A 9,936-nucleotide genomic window follows, 5' to 3' on the forward strand; every position below is an offset into this window, starting at 1 on the left:
TTGGGACGTGTGAAGGTCCGAGGACGGATAACCCACAAACAACGAGGCAAGTATAAGTTCTTGTGTGAATGTAAGGAAGTCCTAAAGCCAGAGCTGGTCCCACCGGAGGTAGTTCCGGGTGAGGGCCAAGAACCATGGTCCATCATAATAGTGGTGGGAGAGTGGACGCCGCCTGCACCCACTGATGAGTTCAGGAAAAAATTAGAAGGGTTCATCAGGGCCGAAGGTAAGTCCATGGGAGACCTCCAAGGTTTTTTTCCGGTTGCCGATGCTTCCTCTGACACTACTGATCCGCTCTTGAGCGCGCTGGGTGAGTTATTCAACAAAGCAAGGCCATCCAGTGAGCAGACAAATTATCGCCGCCTACGCCAGTTTTCAGGGAATGTGCCGGTCCCTTTAGGGGAGGTGCCATTCGAGACCTGGTTAGAGCAGGCTAAGTTCATGGTAGAAGAGAGTGACTGCTCCATTAAGGAGAAACGGCGACGTTTGGTAGAAGGCCTAAAAGGGCCTGCCCTAGAAATAGTGAAGGCTGCACGTGCCAGTGACCCAGAGGTGAGTCCTGACCAGTGCATAGAAGCCCTCGAACAGGTGTTTGGAACGGTTGAGTCAGGAGAGGACCTCTATTTTGCATTCCGTTTAATGCAGCAGCAAGCAAAGGAGAAACTCTCTGATTTTGTGAGGCGTTTGGAACGAGCGTTAGCTAAAGTGGTTCAGCGAGGTGGTCTCCCGCCAGGGAACGCAGATAAGGCGCGGTTGGGACAACTGCTACGAGGCGCAGTGGCCTCTGACCTTATGCTAGTGAACCTGCGGTTGAGGGAAAGGAGGGTAGCACCACCTACCTTTCTCCAGTTGTTAAAGGAGGTACGCTCTGAGGAGGAGTATGAGGCCTCAAGAACCAAGCTAAACCCGTCGGTGCGCGCCGTTCAAGCTCAGTCTGATTATGACAGCAAGCGGGCCGAGATACAAAACCTGAGGGCCGAAATAAAAGAAATTAAGGCGATGTGCGTTGCCATGGCAACCACCACACCCCCTCAACCAGAGAGTAGGGAAAGACAGGTGCCAGTTAGTCCTGTCAGCTGTCCCGAGACCCGCGGTGATGCGGAGGTGTCTGCTTTAAAGAAACAGGTCAAACGCTTGCAACAAAAAGTAGACAATCAACAGATTCAACAGGCAGACGTGCCTGTGGCAGTGTTGCCGGTGGAGACGTCCAGAAATGTCCCCCGCCCGCCGCCACGAAGGCCGCCAGCCGACCCAGACGAATATTTTTGCTACCGCTGTGGTGAAAATGGACACTATGCAGGTAAGTGCAAAAACCCTGAGAACCAAAGTAGGGTCATCCAGAAATTGATCCAATCTCTGAAGAAGGCCAGAGGTCCGTACCAGAGGACCAGTCCCGGGGAGGATACCGACCGTGTGACCTGCCATGCCAAGAAGAGCGCCGTGGACACTTGGAGAGGTAGAGACATTCCTCCGGGCCTAATTGGACCTCCCTCTCTAGAGACAGTGAAGATCAATGGCCACCTGTGTGAAGCACTGTTGGACAGTGGCTCCCAGGTAACCATTATATTTGAGAAGTGGTATGACACCTACATGTCTGATGTCCCTATCTACCCGGTAGGTGGACTCGACATATGGGGCCTCAGTGAGTCGAGTTACCCGTATAGAGGTTATGTAGTGGTGGAAATGGAGTTTCCACAGAAAGTAACCAACACCCCGACTACCATATCAGTGATGGCGCTGGTCTGCCCCACTCCGAGAGGCCCAGACCAAACCCCCATCATAATTGGAACCAACGCCAAGGCAAGTCTGCCTAAGCGTTTAGCTAGACTGTATGGGGAAGTAGCGGGTGTGAATGTAGCTAGCACACAGGGAAAGGGACACAGTACCAGTGAAGCCCCAGCAGGCTCCAACACCGGGCAGCGGGAAAGTGAGGATGAGGAGGTTGGGTATGTGAAGTGGCTAGGGCCTGGCACATTAGTGTTGCCGCCTGGGGTCAGCTACCCAGCTCTCTGTCATGTAGAGTTTGAACAGCCAGTGGATAAAGAAATCCTTATGGTAGATGTTGCTCCCAATGATCCTCTCCCGGGTGGTGTGTTGTTGACGCCTATGGTAGTGCCACGCTATGCAGTTGACATCAAAAAGTTCACTGTGCTGCTACAAAACGAGTCTAGGCGAGAAGTGGAAATAGCAGAGGGTACGATCCTTGGTTGCCTATACCCCACCGACGTGGTTAAGTCTGTGCCCAAGCCAGAGACGGAACCTACTGAGGGGTTTGACGCTTCCAAACTTGATTTCGGAGATGCCGACATACCTGAGGAGTACAAGGAGAGACTCCGCCGCAAGCTAACTCAGAGGGTAGACGTCTTCTCATTAAGTGAGTGGGACGTAGGGCTAGCGAAGGGTGTAGAGCACAACATCCGTCTAGCGGATGACCGGCCCTTTAGAGAGCGGTCTAGACGTCTAGCCCCAGCGGACATTGACGATGTGAGAAGGCACATACAGGAGTTGTTAGCAGCTGGCATCATTAAGGAGTCGCGCAGTCCGTATGCATCACCCATAGTGATTGCACGGAAAAAGAGTGGCAAAGTCCGTATGTGCATTGACTATCGCACTCTGAACAGCCGGACTATACCCGACCAGTACACCACACCCCGAATTGACGACGCTCTAGACTGCTTGTCAGGGAGTCAGTGGTTAGACTTAAGAAGCGGCTACTACCAGATAGCCATGAAAGAAGAGGATAAGGAGAAGACTGCTTTCATCTGCCCGCTGGGGTTTTACCAGTTTGAGCGCATGCCACAGGGCATCACTGGGGCCCCAGCGACATTCCAACGGCTGATGGAAAAGGCAGTAGGAGACATGAACCTGTTACAGGTATTAGTCTACCTTGATGACTTGATCATTTTTGGCCGGACTTTGGAGGAACACGAGGAGAGACTCATGAAGGTGCTAGACCGACTCCAGGAAGTCGGGCTGAAGATCTCGTTGGATAAGTGTCAGTTTTGCCAACCTAAGGTTAAGTATGTTGGACATATTGTTTCAGCAGAAGGTGTGGCTACTGATCCAGCGAAGATCGAGGCTGTCACCACCTGGCCCCAGCCCACTGACCTGAAGAGTTTGAGATCTTTCCTGGGTTTCTGCGGTTATTACCGCCGGTTTGTCGCCAACTACTCCTCCATCGTCCGACCTCTCACGGAACTGACCAAGGGCTACCCTCCCACGCAAAAGGGAAGGAAGCCCAACGCCTGGGAGCGAGGGAAGAAGCACCAGCATGACCCTCCTTATTATGACGAATCTGAACCCTTTGGTGAGCGATGGGATGCAGCCTGCACTCAGGCATTCCACAACATCATCAACTGCCTCACCCATGCTCCGGTATTGGCATTCGCAGACCCCAACAAGCCGTACATCCTGCATGTGGATGCGAGTTTATCTGGGTTGGGAGCTGTGCTCTACCAGGAGTACCCAGAGGGTTTGAGGCCGGTGGCATTCGCCAGCCGGAAGTTGAGTGCGTCTGAGCGGAATTATCCCATCCACCAACTGGAGTTCCTGTCCCTCAAATGGGCGGTCGTGGACAAATTCCACGATTACCTGTATGGGGCCAGATTCACAGTGCGTACGGATAACAATCCGTTGACGTATGTGTTGACCACGGCCAAACTCAATGCCACGGGGCACCGTTGGTTGGCCAATCTGTCCACATACGAATTTGACATCAGTTACAGGCCAGGCAAAAATAACATTGATGCCGACCTGTTGTCAAGACAAGTGGCATGGGAGGAAGACACAGGGGGATGGGAGACCATCCCAAAGTCTGGAGTGCGGTCGATCTGTAAGCGGATACGTACCCGAAGCTCTCCAGTACTGCCACCTAGATATGTCGAACAGCTAGGCGCTCCCCCAGAGTGTGTCCCTGACATTTACGCGTTTCCCACTAGGGTGGATGTGAGCGCGCCCAGTCAATTGTCCCGACCAGAGCTCATTAGTGCACAGGTCGAGGACAAAGTGATAGGACCGGTCTTACAGGCTCTGAAGAGTGGTAAGTGGCCGGAAGACGTAGAGATGAGTGCAGACTTGAGGTTGATGAAGAAGGAAGTTGGGAAGCTGGTGATTAAGGAGGGCCTCCTGCATAGGCACAGCAAGAGACCGACTGGAGAAGAGGTCTCTCAGCTGGTGTTGCCAGCAGAGTATAGGGCCATTGTCCTTAAAGCCATGCACAGCGACCTTGGACATTTAGGCATTGAGAGGACAACTGATTTGTTGAGAACTAGGTTTTATTGGCCTCGTATGGCTTGGGACACTGAGCAGTTCATCAAGAACTGTGGGGAGTGTGTGACTCGTAAGAGCCCTTGCCAACGAGCGGCGCCTTTACACCAGATTGTCAGCAATGGTCCCATGGACCTCGTCTGTATAGACTTTTTGTCTATGGAACCAGATTCTCAGGGAATCTGTAATGTGTTGGTTGTAACTGACCATTTTACGCGGTACGCCCAGGCTTTTCCGGCCAGGAATCAGAAGGCATTGACAGTGGCCAAGATTCTGGTCGATAAGTATTTCATCCATTATGGGTTGCCTGCAAGGATCCATTCGGATCAAGGAAGAGACTTTGAGAGCAAGCTGATCAAAGAGATGCTGAAGATGCTGGGGATACGCAAATCGCGCACCACACCGTACCATCCTCAAGGGGACCCGCAGCCGGAAAGATTTAATCGGACCCTCCTCTCCATGTTAGGTACCCTGAGCCAGGAAAAGAGGCGAAGGTGGAGCCAGCATGTGACCTATCTGGTCCATGCATATAACAGCACCAAGTGTGATGCTACGGGGTATTCTCCGTATTACTTGATGTTCGGGAGAGAAGCTAGGTTGCCGGTTGACGTATGCTTTGGGACATCTCCAGATGGTGAGGACGGTGGGCCCCACAGTAAGTATGTCTCTAAGCTGAAGGATGACCTTCAAAAAGCGTTCAAGCTAGCCTCAGATGAAGCCGATAAGAGTCACCAGAGGAACAAGAAGGCCTATGATAGGAGGGTGGGGTTCCAAACGTTGGAAGCCGGAGATAGGGTCCTTCTTAAAAACCTAGGGTTGAAAGGGAAACATAAGTTGCAGAGCCGATGGAGTTCCATCCCTTATGTGGTCGAGGGGAAGTTACCAAACTTACCTGTGTACCGCATCAAGCCAGAAGATGGACACGGAGCTCTGAAGACCATCCATAGAGACCATCTCCTGCCCATCGGTCAGTTGGTAAGGCTGCCGAGGACAGAGAGAGAACCTGACCCAGTGAGGCCGCAAACCCGATCCAGGACCGGGAGGGGAACCTCACGACCGCTTCCGCTACCCGTCCGCGAACCAGAAGTGAAGGACTTTTTGTCTGATTCTTCCTCAGACATGGATGGTTATGTGCCTCCAGAGCCATACCAGGAGTACCTAGCTGGACTGTTGAGGCAGGGAAGCAGGGTTAGGCAGGACCGAGAGGTCACTATTCCCCCTCCCCCGGAACCAGACCCACTTACAGATGCCGGGAGTGAACCTGATGAGGAGGAGGTAAGTGAACCAGATGAGGGTTCAGACACTGCTCCTGACGTGGATCCTGAGGCACAGGCCGAGATGGTAAGTGAGGAGGAAGAAAGTAGGGATGAAGAGGAGGTAGAAACAGAGCCGGTTGCGCCAGTAGTCAAGCGACGAATCAAACCGATCGTTAAACTTACCTATGACGCGCCAGGCCAGGCAAGGGATGAGCCCATTACCATTGTGCACCGGGGGGTGGGAGTGACCATCCAGGCCGATGATGACGGTGGACCGGGAGTAGCCCATGCCCTTCTCCAATATTGGTGTAAAAAACCACCCAAACCGCCCAAAGTAGTTAAGTGAATGAGGGCATTCACATTTAAGAGGGGGGAGGGTGTAACCCAGGGTTAAATTAGGGGTTAGCTATAGTTTTTTACATTTTATTTTAAGTAAAAGCTAATTTTTCAAGCTCTTTTATTTTATTATGAACCACCATGTGACTGTCAACCTACCTACTGCAATACCATATACCTACCTGTTTACTTACCATACCAGTTGACCTGCCAAATGCTTACCTGTTGTGTACCTGTATGTATGTATGTATGTATGTGTGTTGTTTTATTTATTTTATTACTTACCTGCTATATTTACCTGCTGTGTGATTATTGTATTTTTATTTTATTTGAATTGAACGTTGAAGTGAATTTTTAGCCATTGGGTGGCTACGCCACCATTTTCCACCACTGTGGACTACCAAAAGTGGGACAGTACACCCAAGGACTGCCAAAGGGTTTGCCAATGTACCTTGCTAGCCAGCCTGGTTGGAAGGCATGTCAAGACATGTCACCAGGAGTTCATTAATGCAGTTCTCACGGAGCGGGACTGTGATTGGAGGGATGTGGCCGCAAAGGTGGGCACAACAGAGACTGCGGTAAAACGGGCATAGGGGATTGGTGGAGTGGCACAGGGAGAGGGCGGAGCTACGGAGTTTTCGGGAGAGGAGAAAGTTTTGGAGTCAGTCTGATCTGGAAGTGAAAGGAGAGACATTGCGTGAATTTACTGCAGAAGTTTAGAGAAGTATTAGTTAGCTGGCGTTGCTCCTGCCTAGCGTGTGGAAGTTTGGCACTGGTAGGTGGTATGGAGGTGGCCTCAAGCTACTAAGGACTTTTAAGAACTTTGCTGGAAGAAGAGCGGTCTGTCCACCGTTCACGGATAGTGAAGAGCGGAGCCGTTCTCCACTGATTAGCTCAGTCAGTGGGTATGTCGTGTTAACTGGCTCTCGCCAGATCAGTGAGTCCACATTAGTTAACCGGCACGAGAGACCAGCGTCAGCACTGTGTTTGACAGAAGCGCAGAGTAAAGCGGACACCGGTGGATTTCTCCCGTTTCTCAGCCCAGCTCCACAGAAGGACTGCGCCCGATATCCACATCTCTCTCTCTGGCCACGGGAGTTTCACTCACCTGTCCCCCGTCTGATTCATTTGCCCGCAGCCCGCCACCACCTGTTCAGGTACAGTCCGTGTGTATTTTTTTGGCTCTGAAAAGAGTGAAGAGGCTATTCTGCCAGCCACAAGGAACTCACACCAAAAGCGCAGTACTGCAACGGGGTGGGATAAGTAATTTTGTGTGCTTTGCGGGGACTGTGTATATTGGCCAGTTGCAGCTAAGTGTGTGTGTGTGTGCGTGGTGTATGCAAGGTGGGCCCACATAATTGTTTATTTTACAACTGGTGTTATTGATAGTCATTATAAGTAATCAAACATTACAGTACATGCTGTTTGATGATTTATTTTGTTTATTGCATTTTTCCATTGCATATTTCTTTTAGTATTGACATTTCATCTGTGAGGTGATTTTGTAATATTGAAGGCCTGATTTCTGAAAGCAGGACAGTAAATTCACAGGTACCAATACACCTTACAGTACAGGACTGGTGTATTGTTTATTTGTTTATTACCATTTCTGAGGGTATTCATAGCTGTGAATAGCATTTCTTTTGTGGAGTGTTTCATTTCATTGTTGCTTACATCCTGAAAGAAAAAAGAAACAAAGTATTATTAGCACTGTTATTATTTGTTAGGCAATTGTATAATTAAATTCTGGTTTTATATTTTTCTATACTTACCTGGTAGCGTGATATTATTACTTTTCAGTGTATTTCACTTACCTGAGGGTATTTCCTATAAGAGAAAGGGGGAGAAATATAATTAGTATCTATAGTTATTAGGGATTAGAAACACATTGAGGATACATTATACATTAGTCTATAGGATAAGGTATATTAATGGGGCATTGTTTAGTAAGTATTTAGAGTACAGTAGAGGTAATTATAATTTAAAGGGCACTTACCTTGAATTTACAGGTCCCCTCCACTGTCATTATTAAAGGGGCATTTCTAATACAAAGATAAATCAAACAAAAAACCTAAAGGGAAAAAGTCCTATATAGACTCATAGGCAAAGAACTCGGGAAGCACTAAACCTATTAGCTCATAGGGGTACACAAGTGCTACATAAAATGGGGGCTCGTCCGGGATTTCTTTGTATTTAGAAGTAGAAGTAACCCAGAAATAGAAGTAACCCAGCAATAGAAGTACTAGTTATAATTATAGATATTGAAAATGGAGTCGCAAGTCGATTTAGTAGCTGAGCTGCACGAATGGTGTGAAGGAGAGCACTTAGATGAGGCCCATGCACTTATGGTTCTTCTGCCTGAGGAGCTAGAAATAGACAAGGTAGAACACACACTAGAGACAGTGAAGTGTTTGGGACGTGTGAAGGTCCGAGGACGGATAACCCACAAACAACGAGGCAAGTATAAGTTCTTGTGTGAATGTAAGGAAGTCCTAAAGCCAGAGCTGGTCCCACCGGAGGTAGTTCCGGGTGAGGGCCAAGAACCATGGTCCATCATAATAGTGGTGGGAGAGTGGACGCCTATAAGAGAAAGGGGGAGAAATATAATTAGTATCTATAGTTATTAGGGATTAGAAACACATTGAGGATACATTATACATTAGTCTATAGGATAAGGTATATTAATGGGGCATTGTTTAGTAAGTATTTAGAGTACAGTAGAGGTAATTATAATTTAAAGGGCACTTACCTTGAATTTACAGGTCCCCTCCACTGTCATTATTAAAGGGGCATTTCTAATACAAAGATAAATCAAACAAAAAACCTAAAGGGAAAAAGTCCTATATAGACTCATAGGCAAAGAACTCGGGAAGCACTAAACCTATTAGCTCATAGGGGTACACAAGTGCTACATTAGTTTCCGACTTTCTAACAAAATAGTTAAAATTTTAAGAATTGCTAATGGTTGCAAGTCAGCTATTGTAGTTACAGTAGGCTATTACCGAATAAAATTCAAATGCGAACAAATTCTTCATTACGCCAGGGGCTCTTTCCTGAGATCGAAAACTTGTTTACAGAGGGCTTATTAAGTTGTTTGAGGAAAAATGTGGCTGGCCCGGTGCATCGTGTTGTGTTGATGAAATATGCTGCCCAGAGCAGCAGCATGGCTTGATGTGTTTTCAATAGTTTCATAACAATGGAGTTAATTGATACATGCTTTATTGGGCATCGGTTACAAAGATTTTATGGAAACGCAAATTTGGGTTCAGCAGGATAATCTTCACAAACGTTATAACTTGTATAACTTTTGGAATGTAAATGTGTTTTTTAACATGCTTTTTAGAAAACGCTTCAAAAGGCATAAAAGTTATTAACGTTCATGAAGATTATCCTGCTGAACCCACATTTGCGTTCCCATAAACTTTTGTTAACCACAGACCTTATTTTATGCATTTAAGTGAAATCCCCATTCTAAAACCGCATAGACTTCTTCCCTGACGAACCAAAATGGTGGCGATTTCTGGTCCGGCAAAAATAGAACAGGTGCAGAGTTTTTTCCATACCGCATGTATTGCCCATGTATTAACATGGGCGAGTCTTTTCCAGCAGTTTTACCGGAGCCGCACAGAGCCGTACCACATCTGGTGGACATTGGGCATAATGTACTACTGATGTTTCACATCTGTGATACGCCCCAGGCAGAGGGAGCGCAAAAATCAGAAAATTGTTTCTTTTTTGATTTTTGAGTGATGCTCTTGTCTAATATCGTCACGGCTGTGATTCGGTCGTAGAAGATAATCACAACCCCCATTAATGTTTTGGTTGCACCTGTGTTTACCGCTTTTTAAATATACTTTATTGAATTATTCAGTCAGGGGTAAAAACATTCACAGTAACCTGCCTTTTACACACAAAATGGCTGGTGTGAAAAAGGTCAATTAGAACAGACCTATGTCAACTACTTTCTACGTGTGTGTGTGTGTGTGTGTGTGTGTGTGGGGGGGGGGGGGGGGGGGGATGGTGTTCAATACCATCATTTCTCAACAAAACTTTTCCAACATTGTAATTCTTAAACTTT

This window comes from Poromitra crassiceps (assembly GCF_964638095.1).
Source record: "Poromitra crassiceps genome assembly, chromosome: 2".
Taxonomy (NCBI): domain Eukaryota; kingdom Metazoa; phylum Chordata; class Actinopteri; order Beryciformes; family Melamphaidae; genus Poromitra; species Poromitra crassiceps.